Here is a 16,499-nt window from a genome sequence, read left to right as displayed (position 1 = left end):
GGAGGCAAAATTCCCTCTTCCTTGGGGGACCGAGTCTTTTTCTCTCAATGTCTTCAACTGATTGGATGAGGCCCTCCCACTATGCAGGGTGATGTGCTCTAATCAAAGGCTATTGATATAAATGTTAATCACATAAAAATACCTTCACCATGACATCTAGACTAGTGTTTGATTGATACCTGGGTATCATGGCCCTATCAAGTTGACACATAGAATTAACCATCACAGGGTCTCAGGACTCCAGTGGATGGTCCTCCCCAGCACAGGTGGCTCAGATGTGGCCAGTCAGCATAGCACCACTCATGTGCCTGGGCCCAGCATGGGAGGACAACTGGGGGACATGATGGGCAATTCTTCTGACAACAAGGGAGGTGGTTTGCTCTAGTTCAACCACTGAACACAATTTCCCTGGTGCCAAGGAGTCGAATAGGATGGCTCCTTTTCATCTTCTACGTTCCTCATCAACATGATTATTAATCCACGTTGTCAAGAATGGGAGGCTATTCCAGCTCAACCATCATCATGGCCCAGAGCACGGTCTTAGCATGAGCCTCATACCTGCAGTGTTCCTGGTACTTCAATCAGGTTGGGGAATCCTTGCGTTTTTAAGGAGTTTAGATTTTGATGACATGTCAATTGTTCCTGATTGTTACCAGCTGTTAATTTATTAATTCCCAGAGAACAAGCGTCTCCATTCTTGGCATATAGATCCTGAGCTGGTCAAAGTTGTAGCTAATTAGGACTTTTAGGGAAATTTCATGGACCCGTTGGCTGGCACCCATGTGGTGTCTGTGGGTCAGAGCTTTTCTGGGTTTACAAGTTGTGGTTCTCTGTACTTGGTGCCAAAACAGCAATTGATGTGGCTCAGTCTCTGAAATAATTCTCTTATCATAGTATACAGTTCACTCATTGACTTGCCAATCAGTTTCCTTGGAGAAAATTGGTTTTAATTGCCACTCGTGTCCCATGAAACGGTGGATTTCTTGCATTTGCCTGAGCTCCCAAGGAGGTGTAGTCAGCGTGTTTTGGCATGTTCACGGGCCAGTGTTGCAAAGCATGGACTTACACGTGTTTCCCGAGGCTGTGGTACGTGGAAACTTCTAAGAATTCTCATTGGAGAGCTGGATCCTGTCACAGAGAGGGTCCCTCCCGGAACTGGGAGGAGAAGGGAGGTAAAACCTCAGGGGCATATTCTGTGACGTTTCTCCCAGGTGGGCTCGAACAGACCAACTCCTGGCCTGGGAACATCACAGGCTGAGTTGAATTAACCCACATGGGCTCAAATACAACCTCTCCTACCCTTTTTCTCTCTTGTGTGTTGGTTCGTGTAGATAAGAGAGTGAACAAAGACACATAAAATGGTGCTCACAAAACCAGAAAGAAACCCAACCAAACAACTCCGCCATCCTGTCCCCTTCCTCCCAACATTTAAAGTCACTTTGATCAGATAAAGCCCAGGACAATGTGTTTCCCCCTTTCCTGGGTCCTAGGAGCACTCACTTGGATCGCTAGGAACCAATTATAATGAAAATTATGACGATAGGAAGTTTTCTAAAACTGTAAGTGCTTAAGGGTAGAGTAAATGAGACACAATTTCAGATTAAAGCACCTCCCACCTGCCCTGCTTCCATGGCTAAGCAAGCAATGTCCAGTTCTGATAACACAGCTAAGGATGCTAGACTTGGCCAAAGATGAACACTGGACTTGAGTCTCTGGCTCCAGCCCTGGGTCCCATCCACCAGGCCCAGCCACTTCTCAATGGTAAACACAGACAAGGGAGTGTCAGATCTAAAACTCACACACTGCAGGCTTGGGTTCTGTGTGGCCCAGGTCTCCTTGCTTTTTTCCACGGAAATAGAGTGTCAACCTGAAGATGGTTATCACCGGTCACCATGGGGACCCTGCCAAGGTGCCCCACTGAGACATTGCTCCAAGCTTATCTTTTATGCATGATGGGACAAACAGGGTCATCTTAGACATCATAAACACAGGTCTGTGACACACAGCTTTTCTAAGATCTATGGGAAACAGTCCCATGAAAGTTAATTTTGAACAAGAAAGAACCACAAGGTCAAAATTGTGGGTCAGGGTGGGAGTGAGCAGGCAAGGACTCAGATGTCAGAGTGTCCTGAGAACAACTTCAGCAGCATGTACTGAAGCACGGGAGGGTGTGTACATGTGTGTAGGTGTGTGCTATGAGTATTCGCACAAATACATGAGTATGCGCATGTGTGTCACCTCTCAGATCATAGGCGGAGCATCTGTAGTGACATCAGTTAAGCATGGCAGACAGCATGTGTAAGTTTCACACTTCAGGGTATGTCCCTTCTTGATCTGAAAATGGAATTCACACCTAGGGAGCTGGTGAGCCGGCATCAATCTCCCCGGAGCTTGTCTGCAATTAAGAGAGTGAGGTGTGATGCAATTCTTTACTTTGTAACAAGGAAGGTTGCTGTGGAGTTCAGGACTCATGTAATCGGTTAGGTGGCTCTTCGGCTCTCGAGTCAGACTTGCACTCAGCTAATGACAAAGACTGCAATCCAGACTTCATCTTCATCTTAAATTTCAAAAGGAAAAACCTTGGGAGTGTACGCTCATGGTCGATTTTATCAGACTCTCAAGTCTTCCAGGAGCTTCTTGGTCTGCTCTGAGGACACTTTCTTGCCTATAAAAGGGGGTCCAAAAATATTGGCGGAGTTTAATTGGATTACATGATATGGAATCAAAGGAAAGACTAAACAATTGAATCGAAGCAGAGACATGAACGTCAGCCACACGGCCAGACGAAGGTGTTTTCATCCTGACTGGGTTGTTGACCCTGGCATAAGATGAGAGAAAACTTGTGTTTTCCCTCTTGTGCTTCGAGAAGAATGTGTTAATTTCAATGAGGAATTAATTTGGTCAAACGATGTGCACAGGGCCGGCCAGGGTAAGATCAGAATTTTATTATGTACAATGGCCCAATGTCAAAGCAAATTCAAGTCCTCAAGAGAAGCTTTGTAATTCTTTATTCAGATGGGACTTCTCCTTCCTTCCATGTGTTGGGATTCGATCCCCACAGTCACCGCTGGGAGCTATAGTTTTGACTTGCTTCTGAATTATGTGAATACAAAACAGAATAATGACTATTGTATTTTGTTTTTCTCCTTTGGCTTCTTATTATTCCCAAGATGGCTAAATGGATTAAGTTCTGAAAGTGTTTTAAAAGGAAAGAAAAATAGCTTGTTTTCTGGTCAAGACCAACAGGAAACAATTTTGGCCCCAAAGACATTTTCAGAGTGAGTAATTATCAATCAAAAATAAACTTATAATAGAAAAAGTTTTTCTACTATTACTATAATGTGAGCTACTAGGAATGTAATCCTACTTATATATGGAGATATGGTTTTTATTTTAGAAAATGCCTATAATTCTCTTGCATGCAATCTTGGAATGGATTGTAAATTTCTATTTGACCACAAGGCAAAGGCCCAAGGACAGTTTGAGGAGACAGTGCAACCAGGATTCCTAAGTCACAGTCACAGCGGTTGTCTGAATACATGGAAAATACTTGCTTAACTGTCGCCCTTGCAGCTGTAATTAAAAGGACAAGCACTCTCTCATATGGGCAATGCTACATTCTGCTCCACGGTTTAACCGGTGCATTCCCAGGAACACCGCCTTAATTAAAGACATAAATCCGTTCAGTCATCTGCATAAACACTGCTAATTGCAAGACTCTGAGGATTTTTCTCCTCTAGGTGCCACATCATGGACAAGATGGAAATGATGAATTGGGACAATCACAATGCAACAGTGACAAAGAAGAGATAAAACAAGAAAAAAGTGTGGATTTTGGTGTTAGACAATAGATAAACAAGAGGGCTTTTTTTCCTCAACACATTTCCCTTTCCATCGTTCTAAAGTTTCGTTATCAAAGTGTGGGATCCTGGGACACGGACGTGGCCTGGGAGATCAGAGTCCCTTCCTTGTAAAGCAGTGAGGAGAGCCTCTGGGGCATTCTTGATCACTGCACTCCACACCCTTCTACACCTTGACTGCTAAGCATCCCAGGGAGATGCTCAAAGCTTCCACCGGGAGAGGCAACCTTCCCCTCCCACTAGTGACTTTAGAGAGAGGAGCCCAGAGGCTGCTGCAGGCTGTGAGTAACTTCAAAGTGATAGTTCCAAAAAGAGGAAGCCCTCCTGGACTGTTTTTGGAGGCAGCTGCCAATCTCAACCAGGCTTGGGACATGCTGCCCAGCTTCCTAGAAGATCTTTGCCCGGTGATGGAGATCCTCCTTCTGACTCCCTCCTTTCTCCTTTGCACATTTTCTTGGAAGTTCTATTTCCATTTCAAATCACGTGGAGATTCTCCCTTCTGGTCCTAAAAACAGACTAACCTCTATCTCAGAGGCCCAATGGACACCAGGTCAAGATAAATGAGACTTTTTCTTTCCTTTGAGATGAAAGTGAATGGGCTGGTCTGAGGGACCAAGGGGGTGAGGACAGGAAATCTGAGAGGGACACTGATGCTAGTTTGGGTTGACAGGGGCCTCGAGGAGGCACATGTAGACAGAGGGCTGGGACCCATTTCCCTCCCCTGCTGATAGGGGCTTCTGTTTGCACAGAGAGACCTGTGCATCCCCAACACTAGGAACTGATACACACAATCTAAAGGAAGTCTTTGTGACACTCCTCCACGAGACTTCACCCTCCTTGTTGCCACACACGACAAAGGCAGTGTGCCTCTTTCTTTGTGAAACGGTCCACAACAGCTCTGCCTGGCCCCAGCTCTCTTGGCAGAAGAGGTAACACCGCAGTGGATGTCTCAAAGGATGTGAGTTGCTGTACACTCCAATCAGAAGTTGTAGACGAAGCGGATCCTCCTTCTCTTGGCTTCACATTTCCATGGGAAGGGACATTTATGTCTGTAACACCTAAGGCCTCCCTCCATCTCTTGACAAGAATCACTGGTGAGTTTGGAAAAGGCAGTGTGTCGGATGGCTTAGTTCTGTCTTCACCTTGCTCCATTTGCGGCTCTTCTGCTTGTGATGACCCCGGGTAAGTTTCATCTGGGGGCTGAGAATTAGGAAGCTCCCTGTGGCTGCACCCCTAGACCACATTCTCCAGACTGCCTTAGCAGTAGTAAAAGTTTTATTTTGGTTCGCTATTCTTTTGTCTTATCACCCAATTGCTACAGCATGCAAGTGAGCTCTGGATCCAACAGGGGCCACTCCTGACTGTATACCTGGGGCGAGAGACCATGTGCTCAGGGGAGGACGGAGAAAGGAAGAGCCTCTGCCTGCTCAGAGGTCCCTTTGTGGCTTCAGACTGGATTTGAGCTGCTTCATTTTAAAACCTTTTTCATCTCAGCCAGAGGGAGGGGACAGTGTGGCCCTCAGCAGCATGGTGTGGATGGAAGACACTGTGGATTCTGGTCCCGAGGAATCCATCAGTGTGTGGGCAAAACCTTCATACTCTGTGCCAACAGGGAGGAGCCTTCTGTACAGGTGAATCTTCAATCTGGGGAAAGAAGAAAGGGAGGTCTGGTGGGAAAAGGAGAGGAGAGACATAACTTCGGAGAAGTGTGCTAATGTGCTAGGGTTCAGATATAGTAAATGGTCAAAGAAAAATGAGGGAAGATTCTTACAATACCTCTTTTTTTTCCTGGATGTTAATAATATTATATTGACATATGATACTCTGTCTATAAGACAACCAAACTGGTTTGTCCATGAATCTCCATTGGACTTTCTCATTTCACTATTGACTATAGGTTAAGAACAAAGGGGAACATGGATACTTGTCTATAAATCACCAACTGTCTTGTTGCTGGAGAACTCATTACGCTGACAGCCCCATCTTTTACACTGCATTTATTACAATGGTCGTGCTCGGGGATGAGGAGTGGATGGAAGGAAATACTGAAAGCTTTGTCTGTATCCCTACCCTAGACCATCAATCTTCTCAATAAAACGAGGCAGGAGGTGTCATCCTTCCAGAAGGGATGGGATAAAAGATGTGCTGCTGAAACAACTTATTATTATGCATTTGCATATGAGAACTTGCAATTTGTACCCATCAAACTTGCTTCTCCTAGGCTGGCTTTGTTCCTTTGTTTTTAAATTAATAATTTTCAGTAAGCCCAAAACCATGGAATGAGCCTTAGAATGATCCAGAACTTTAATTGATAAAGTTAATAGGCCCTCATTACGGAAAGTATAGAAAAGTGCAAGCATTGGTTTTCCTCTTGGGAGTCATACAGGTTTCTCAGATCTAAATGAATGGCTGCATGAGAAAACCCTAGATCAGGGGTCCTTGAAGTGTGGACGCTGGCTGGCAGCAGCCCAAAACCTGTTAGGCTTGCAAACTCTTGGGCCCCACCCAGGACTTACAGAATCAGAAACTCTGAGAGTGGGGCCAGTAATTTGTGTCTGAACAAGCCTTCCAGGTGATTCTGATAGACACTCAGGTGTGGGAACCTCTGCTCCATATGAGACTTGAAAAACAAGTGGTGACAATAATTTGCGGAAGGCATTCCCAGTGACACAAACCTAGGAACAGTCATATCACATGATAGAATGCAGCTTCTCCCCTGTGGGCGTGCACCGCCTAAAGAAAGACATAATAGACCCTCAGAATGTCAAAAAGGTATTGAAGTTATACTGAATTTCTCCCAAATACTAGCATTGTGTGTGTGTGTGTGTGTGTGTGTGTGTATGTGTGTGTGTGTGCATGTGTGGGGGTGTGGGAGTGTGGCAGTGGGTGGTGGGGTGGGGAGAGGGCACAAGGGAATTCACAATTTTCTTCTTCACAGGCTTGGAAAGCCAACCTACTATCCATTTAGTAGATAACAAATACTCAGTGAACATCTACTACATGCCAGGAGTGATCGTATATGAAACATTGGCGAATAACTCTGGAGAAATCCTCTCCTTCTACACTTCTACACTACTCTATCTTAGTGGATCCTACAGCCTAATACTATCACTTTTAAACGATGATATTATAATAATTATATGATATTATAATAATAGGTGATAAAAAAGTGTGAGCAGAGGGAAACAGAACAAAGCTTCATTTGGAATCATCTGGAATGTAATTCATTACCAGTTTTTTGTCAATGACATCACACACATGATTACATTTCCCTTTAATGTTCAATCAAGGATGATGACAATGAGAAATGGAGAGATACCCTGGGGAGCCTTCCAGCTACGAAACAATTGGTTCTTGCATAAAACATAATTTTTATTGCCTCCCTCATCTTGCATGGAAAACTTGAAGAGGTCTTAAAAAGGGGACATAGAAAAACAAAACCTAAAACAACAGAATGCACTTTCTTGTCAAGTGCTCATGGAACATTCTCCAGGATAGACCATATCTTGGGTCACAAATCAAGCCTTGGTAAATTTATGAAAACTGAAATGGTATCAAGTATCTTTTCTGACCACAATGGTATGAGACTACATATCAATCCAGGAAAAAAATCTGTAAAAAACAAAAACACATGGAGGCTAAATAATACACTACTAAATAACCAAGATATCACTAAAGAAATCAAATAGGAAATCAAAAACACAGTGACCCAAAGCCAATGGGATGCAGCAAAAGCAGTACTAAGAGGGAAGTTTATAGCAATATAATCCTACCTCAAGAAACAAGAAACATCTCAAATAAACAACCTAACCTTACACATAAAGTAATTAGAGAAAGAAGAACAAAAATACCCCAGAGTTAGCAGAAGGAAAGAAATCATAAAGATCATATCAGAAATAAATGAAAAAGAAATGAAGAAAACAGTAACAAAGATCAATAAAACTAAAAGCTGGTTCTTTAAGAAGATAAACAAAATTGATAAACCATTAGCCAGACTCATCAAGAAAAAAAGGGAGAAGACTCAGATCAATAGAATTAGAAATGAAAAAGGAGAAGTAACAACTGACACAGCAGAAATACAAAGGATCATGAGAGATTACTACAAGCAACTACATACCAATAAAATGGACAACCTGGAAGAAATGGACAAATTCTTAGAAAAGCACAACCTTCTGAGACTGGACCAGGAAGAAATAGAAAATATAAACAGACCAATCACAAGCACTGAAATTGAGACTGTGATTAAAAATCTTCCAACAAACCAAAGCTCAGGACCAGATGGCTTCACAGGCGAATTCTATCAAACATTTAGAGAAGAGCTGACACCTATCCTTCTTGAACTCTTCCAAAATATAGCAGAGGAAGGAACACTGCCAAACCCATTCTACGAGGCCACCATCACCCTGATACAAAAACCAGACAAAGATGTCACAAAGAAAGAAAACTACAGGCCAATATCACTGATGACCATAGATGCAAAAATCCTCAACAAAATACTAGCAAACAGAATCCAACAGCACATTAAAAGGATCATACACCATGATCAAGTGGGGTTTATCCCAGGAATGCAAGGATTCTTCAATATATGCAAGTCAATCACTGTGATAAACCATATTAACAAATTGAAGGAGAAAAACCATATGATCATCTCAATAGATGCAGAAAAGGCTTTTGACAAAATTCAACACACATTTATGATAAAAAACCCTCCAGAAAGTAGGCATAGAGGGAACTTACCTCAACATAATAAAGGCCATATATAACAAACCCACCAAGAGGGTACCATTACCATCTCCATTTTCACATGAAGAAGTTGAGGCTTAGAAATATAGGAATCATATCACTAAGAGCAATGCTGCTTCTTGTGGTTCCATGGTTGACCCCGTCCAGGGGGCTGAAGTCCTTCTTCTGCCTGAGGGGAGGGGAAGGCCAAGGGATGGACACTTGAGTTGCTTGAGGCTGTCCATACTGTCCCTAGAACTTTGTGGGAACATTTCTTTACTTTGCTCTAGTGAATAAAGTGGAGCTAATGCTCTCCTCCCCAGGTTTACCTGGAAGTACAATGCATTATGAACCATTCAGGCTGAATTCCAGCTAAGGAGGAAACCAGACAAGGTAAGGCAAGGGAGAAGTAGTTACTCATTTGGGGTTTTCCAAAATGGCAGGAGTGAAAAATGTGGGAATGTGAGCACTTGTCATCTTCCTTGAAAGCAATGACATTGGTCCCCCCTCCCCAAGGTCCCTGAGCCCAGCTTTAAGCCTGTTATTCAGAGAAGCAAGAATGACAAGACTGGGAAACCCCTAACCCATCCTGTTGGGGCTTCCACTAGCCATTCAACAAAGAGTCCCAAGTGAGGCGTTAGTAACAGAGCTGCAAACAGGACCCTGCACTCCCAAGGTGCTGGGGGTCAGGGATGAGATTCTGCTTAATTATGGGCCTGGGATTTGAACTCAGATCTGTAGAACCATAGAACCCATCGTACTATGAAGCCACCCACCAACCGCACTCCGCTGAGAGATGTGAAGGTCCTCCTTTATTAACTTATAGGCTTTCAGAAAACCCTCACTCAGCCATCCCCCTCTTTGGCGATGGGGCTCCTGCTCTGTGCCCCCAAAGTCCCAGCTGCTTTTCCCTAGGACAGCCCTCTCCACGCTGGAACTTGCTGGGTTCCCCTTGTCCCCAACTAAGACCACTGGTATGGCTGTGGGTCATTCATGTCCACATCTCCTGCTCCTGGCACAATTACTGTCAGTAAAGGCTCTTGTTGATCAATGAGGAAAGTGACTTTCATTTTGCAGTAGGATTTGCAGGGAGAGCAAACATATTTCAGATTAAAGAATGCGTATCACAACATAAAATAGCTTATCACAACCATTTACTGTCAGGATGACAGGAGGGATCACAAGAAGGTCACAGAGAGTGAGTTTTACCATCAAAAGCCATATCGACCAAAGTCCATTATGACGACCTGAGAGCATGGGACTGGAAGGGCTCCGATGCATTAGTGATTGTCCCGAATATGAGAAAATAGATCAGTGACAAATTAATCCTGGCAGCTTTCATTTTCGATTTCCTTTCTGAATTATACAGAACCATTATAATGTACCCAAATAGAAAAGAATAAGACAGGACAAAGAGAGATACATGTGCCATATATTGATTTCTTACAAATACAGTTGAAGAGTAGATTTAATTTAACTAAATGGTAGTAGTAATATTGACATAGTCATCATGCTTCTTACAGCAATGCTGCTTCTTAGGGATCCCTGTCTGACCCCATCCAGGGGGCTGAGGTCCCTCTTCTGCCTGAGGGGAGGGGAAGGCCAAGGGATGGACACCTGAGTTGCATGAAACTGTCCTTACTGTCCTTAGGACTTTATAGGATCATTTCATTAATCTAATGAATAAAGTGGAGCTAATGCTCTTCTCCCCAGATTTACCTGGAAGTACAGTGCATCACGAACCATTCAGGCTGAATCTTAGGTAAGGAGGAAATCATGCAAGATAAGGCAGGGGGAAAGTTGTTACCAAATGGGGTTTTCCAAAATGGCAGGAGCCTTGGATAAGGAGTGAAAAATGTGGGATTATCAGCACCAGTCATCTTCCTTGAAGGCAAAGATACTGGTCCCCCATCCCCAAGGTCCCTGAGCCCAGCTTTGAGCCATAATCCAAAGGAACAAGGGGAGACAGGAGAGCAAGAGGCAAGGCTGGGCAACCCCTAACCCACACCATTGGCCCATCCACTAGCCATTCAGCAAAGGGTCCCAAGCGAGGAGTTAGTGATATTGCTGGGACCAGGACCCTGGACTCCTAACGTGCTGGGGTGTCAGGGATGAGATTCTGTTTCACCATCTGCTCAATAAGAAGACTGGACCAGAACAGTGGTTCTCAAACTCAGGTCCATGGACAGGCTATGCAAGAATCATCTGGGACTTTTAAAAATGATGGATTTCCTCAACTGCCAACTCAACAGTGGGGCCCAAGCACATGTGTTCCAAAGCTATCCCAGCAATACTGATAACACTAGTTTGCATCTATGTCTCTTTTCTCATCCTAGGGCTGCTGTGACAAAGTCCCACAAACCAGGGTGCTTCAAACAACACACATTTATTCTCTCACAATTCTGGAGGCCAAAAATACAAAATCAAGGTGTTGGCAGGGCCATGATCCTTCCAGAGGCTCTAAGGAAGAGTCCATTCCTCACCTCTTCTAGCTCCTGGTGGCCCAGGTGTTCTTTGGCTGTGGCTGCATCCCTCCAACCTCTGCCTCCATCTCCACACAGCTTTCTCCTTTTTCTGTGTGTTTCTACTCTGTGTGTATTTTATGAGGATACTTGCCATTAGATTTAGGGCCCACCCATATGATCCAGGATAATCTCATCTTGAGATCTTTAACATCTGCAAAGACTCTTTCTTTCAAGATGAAGTTATGGACAGATCTTTTGGGGCCACAATCTGGCCCACCAGAGCACTGCTTTCTTAAACGTTCTGGGTGCCAGAGGTGCCCCCCAAGGCAGGGCACTGACATTCACTCTTGCTCCATCAATCAGAAGTGGCCACTTCCTGAGGACTCAGTTCTTGGAAGGGGCCTTGGTCATGGTACCTGGAAAACAGGACAAGGATGGTCCTAGAGACTCTCCCTGGCCTGTTTCCTTTCTGCACCAGGTGTCACTGGGCCCATTGTAAACCTGTTGCAAACCCTTCCTCCACTCCTGGAAGGAGAGAGAGAGAGTGGCCAGCCACACAAGCTGCATGAGGGCTGGACCCTGGTTCTGTTCCTGGGTCTGCCCTGTGCTGAGGACAGGGCCTGGCAAAGAGCAGTCCTCCATCAAATGGTGATCAAGTCCCCAGACACGCACCTGGCCAGCTCCCTCACCTGATCTGGGGTTGCTCCAGTGCTGAGTTGAAGAGGCTTCACCAACCATGGCCTGTCAAGGAGGTCACCCCATTCTCTTCCCCCATATGCATCTCCTCTCTCCGACTACATCAGACACACCACCTAACCACTCAGCTGTCCTTTGAGCATCCCCACAATCTAGAATGGTCCCTGGCTTAATGGATGGATGGATGGATGGATGGATGGATGGATGAATGGGTGTGTGGATGGGTGGGTGGATGGATGAATGGATGGGTGGATGGATGGATGGATGGATGGATGGATGGATGAATGGGTGTGTGGATGGGTGGGTGGGTTGATGAATGGATGGATGGATGAATGGACAGATGGATGGATGGAAGCAAGGATGGATGGATGGATGAATGGGTGTGTGGATGGGTGGGTGGATGGATGAATGGATGGATGGATAGATGGAAGCAAGTTTGGATGGATGGATGAATGGTTTTGTGGATGGGTGGGTGGATGGATGAATGGATGGATGGATGGATGGTTGGATGGAAGGATGGATGGATACTTGAGTGGTTTAATAAGCAGCCTAATTTGATTGTAGGTCATAGGACGTGGTGTGTGGAAGCTGAGGAGGCTTGTGTTCTGGCACTGGGTTGGAGCTGAGCCCTGGGAGGCTGGTGAGGAGCTGAGTGGTGGGTTCAGCAGGTGGTGAGCCCAGTATAGAGGGAAGAGTGTCGAGAATGGTTGCCCACAACCTGGGTATATCAGTCTTCTATTGCTGCCATAACATTACCACAAATTTAGGAGCTTAAACATCATGAATGTATTATCTCACAGTTCTATGGGTCACAAGTCTGACATGGGTCACTGGGCTAAAACCAAGAAGGAGACAAGGCCAGGCTCCTTTTCAGAGGCTCCAGGGAAGAATCCAGCTCCTTGTCCTGTAAGACTGAGGTCCCTGTTTCCTTGCTGGTTGTCAGCTGGAGACTGTTTCCAACTTTTAGAATCTGTTCACATTACTTGAGTCTTGGCCTGTGCAGTGGACTGAATTTTATCCTCCCACTCCCGCCCCAATACATATGTTGAAGCCCTAAGCCTCAGAACGACTGTATTTGGAGTTGATGCCTCTAAGGAAGTGATTAAGGTTAAACGAGGTCAAAATGTTGGGGCCTGATCCAATAGGATTACTGTCTTCCTCTGTCTCTGTCTCTCTCTCCATGTGACGGCAGCGAGAGAGCAACCATCTGGGAGCCAGGAAGAGAATTCCCACCAGGAACCACATCTGCCGGCACCTCGATCTGGGACTCCAGTCTCCAGAATTGCAAGAAATCAATGTCTGTTGTTCATAAGTCACCCCATCTGGGGTGTTTTGCTAAGGCAGCCAAAGCGATTAAGATGCCTCCTCCCAACTCCATCTTCAAAGCCAGTAACAGCAGGTCAAGTCCTTCTCACACTTCAGTTCTCTTTTAAGACCCTCCTGCCTCCCCCGCCCACATTTAAGGGCCTGTGGGGTTACACAGGTCCCCCTCAGAAAAACCAGGATAATGTCCACATTAAGGCCCGTAACTTTAATTCCATCTGCAAAGTCCCTTTGCCACATAACATAGGATGCCCACAGGTTCAGGGATTAGAGTGTGGGCATCTTTAGGGGCTGACCACACACAGAGAGACAGATGCCTTGGGCCCTCTGCAGGGGATGGGTGTCACTAACCTGAAGAGGGCCTGATCTGTGGACCCACGTGACCAGACTCTGCTGTGGTCCCCCTGGAGAAACAATGAGAGAGAGACAGAGAAGAGAGAGGGATGGGGAGGGTCACCAAGGCTCACCTGGTTCACCATCCCACAAAGCAGAAGGGCACCTGGCCAGGCCACCTGCAGGGTCCTGCAGTGGGAAGCTCCAGGCCCTTGTCCCACCTGGGACAGTATTGTAACTGATTCCAGACTTCTTATCTCCTGGAGGCTCAGAGCAGATTCAATTTGCTTTAGAAAAATCCAGGAATGGGCATTTCCTCCAATGGGGAGAGAACAATTTATACAGAAGCAAATGAACTCAAGTCTGGGCCAATGGAGCCCAGCCATCTGATCACCCAAATACCCTGGCATGTGCAGAACTGGGAAGGGAGCGGGAGGCCAGGTCAGGGCCACCTCTCCCTCACTGGCCGGCACTCGGGCCGGATTATTTTCTCCTGCGCTGAGTGTGCATCCCCACACCTTCCAAGGTCTGCATCCCAACCCCAAATCCCCCACCTCCCCACACAGCCCCATCCTCTTCCCACTTCGCAGGTCTCGGGAGACCCCTCTGTGCCCACCGTGGGCACCATCTTCTTGCAGCTGCTGGACGAACAGTGGTGATTTCTGAGGTGCAGCCCCCAGGGTCAAGTGCTCGGGCCCCGGTGGCTGGGAGACACCGGGAATAATCAGTAGTCACAGCCTGCCCTCCCTTAGCTGATCCCTGGGAGAAAGCTACTGCCCCCACAGAAACCAGTGCCTTGCAGGCTTCAGTTGGGAAGCTTCATCTCCAACCTGAGTCCACAGGAGTTTTTGTGGGGAAAATGCTAGTGAGAAGGTGGCAGGATGACCAGAGACATCCTGGTTCCTTGTCTTGCAGAGGACTCTGCGAAGCCTCCCCCCCCACCCCCCAACCCCGTCCCGGCCTCCTGTCCTGCATCAACAGCATTTGTCTAAAACTGCTTCCAGCACAGCGCTCGGTACCAGATACCAGAAACCGAGGGGCTTCTCACTGAAAGGGTCCAACCTGCCTCCCTCTGGCTGCCTTCCCTGAGCTCTGCCCGGGTCACCTGCCCCCCCAGCCCAGGCGGGCTCCTCTTCATCCTTGCCCTTACCTCTGCTCTTGGCAAACACCCTTTCCCCACCAGCTCTGCCCTTCTTGCCACCGAGACCCACAGGCATCCTGCCCTTCTGTGGGTCCCATCAGCTACCCGCCTCCTTGGTGCCCCGCTGGGATTTCACTTGCCTCTTGCAGCCACAGAACCAGGCCTCTCATCCTTTTCCACAGCTGGCCGTTTCATTTGGATCCTGTTTGATGTTGTGCTGATGTCCACTGGCAACACACCCACATCTAAGCAGCCTCTGTAGGCAGCCAAGGTCACGTGCATGGCGGCTGCCTGTACCCACAGTGACAGAGGTTCCCCCATGGTGACATGGACACACGGCCACCCATGTCCCATGGTGACAGTGGAGGGGACAGAAATGCACGGGTCCCTCTCGCGTCCCAGGCACTGTGCTGGACATTTTCTTGATGTCGTTGCTTCCTGCACATGGAATGGTGAAGAGTGCCAGCTCAAGGACCTTGGTTACATAAACGCTTTGAGCATTTGAGCGGGACTAAGTTCTTCCAAAAGCAAGACACTTTCACCAGGAAGTATTGTAACAAGACTCAGGGAGCAGGACAGTGGCAGGACCAGGACAACTGACAAGGGTGTGATCGTGCTTTGGGTCCTTGTGGTCCATGAAGATGGAGCCCCGCCCAGAGGGGAGGACAGAGCTGGGAGCCTGTCTCTCCTTCACCCACACTTGAGATCAGGCACGTTGTGTGTGCAGCTTCGGACGCACGTTTACAGGGCATATCCACCATCCTGTCCAGCGGTTAGAACCAGGACAGGGTCCCGGATGCACTTCAGTTTAATTCCTCCAGAGGCTACATACCGATTCTAGGAGCAACCAGTTTCAAGGTTTTGGGGAGTTATTTAAGGTGCGGTCCTTCTGTCATGTTCTCTGACTCAAGGGAAGAGAAAACTTCAGCCTCCTGATGCCTGACAGATGCTTTGTAGGTATTGCTAGTTCCAGGATTCCAGCAAGACATACCTGTGTGAATGAAAAATGGTGCTGCCTATCAGTAAACAAAGGATACTGTGGCCATCAAGCCATCACATTACAGCTACCCCTGATGGTGAGCCCCTTGGGAACTCAGGATGGAGATAAATGGGCTACCCACTGCCAAGCCCTTGACCACTGCAGCCACCCTCAAAGGTGCACCCTGAGGGGACTCAGGATGGGAAAGAACAGGATACTGGCCCTAGATAGGTAAGGTGAATATCAAAGGAATGATTTCAATGAGCCCAGACTCTTGCATCTTCCCAAACAGAAAAACGTGCTAAATTTGTTAACTTGAGATGTCTGGTTTTCTTTAATTAACAGTAATCTTTTAATGGTCCGACTACCTGGTCTTTGTTGCAAAAACTCCTATATATCCTGGCTGCTCCCTTACCTCTTTGGAACAGTCAGTCAGAGCTATTTTAAGAGGCTACCTCCTGGGCTTAAAGCCCTAAGTTTGTCCACAGAATAAAACATAACTCTCAACTTTTATGTTGTGCTTTTTTTTTTTCAATCGACACCTGGGTTCCTTCGAAGCAGAAGGAGCCCAGGCAGGTGCATGAGAGTGTTCTACTTTGACAGCTGCTACTTCATCCATCCACCCATCCATCCATCCATCCATCCATCCATCCATCCATCCATCCATCCATCCTCCCAAGAAAACTTTGATTAATAGGGTAAGGTTCCAGAGACTGTGCTGGAGTCCTGGCTATAGGATGGACATGGTGGACCCTGGCGCCCATCCCAACCCAAGCATCTGCCCAGAACAGGTGCTGGTTAAACACAACTGACAAACAAACAGACCCAGTGAAGCAGAAAGGGCAAACTGCCCCTGGAGAGGCCCGATGGGAGGGTCCAGCTGGGATCATTAGTTGCTACTTGGCTGAAAGAAGAGAGTTAGAGTCTATGTCATAAAATGAGATCCTTGGCTACTGATACAACGCGGCCTCTGGTCCCCA

The 16,499-nt window shown here is 46.6% G+C and overlaps 1 long non-coding RNA gene across 1 annotated transcript in view; it reads right to left on the bottom strand.

Moving 5' to 3' along the window:
* Window positions 1-4,411: 4,411 nt before the first annotated feature.
* LOC309664399 overlaps window positions 4,412-16,499 on the bottom strand; it is a 42,433-nt gene continuing 30,345 nt past the window's right edge. The window contains exons 2-3 of the long non-coding RNA XR_014265734.1: window positions 13,418-13,470; window positions 4,412-5,527 (exon numbers count right to left, since the gene is read on the bottom strand). This is a non-coding gene — a long non-coding RNA (uncharacterized lncRNA). The remainder of the gene's footprint in view (window positions 5,528-13,417; window positions 13,471-16,499) is intronic.

This window comes from Balaenoptera physalus (genome assembly GCF_965194825.1).
Source record: "Balaenoptera physalus genome assembly, chromosome: 1".
NCBI lineage: Eukaryota > Metazoa > Chordata > Mammalia > Artiodactyla > Balaenopteridae > Balaenoptera > Balaenoptera physalus.
This window is presented reverse-complemented; position numbering and strand designations above follow the sequence as displayed.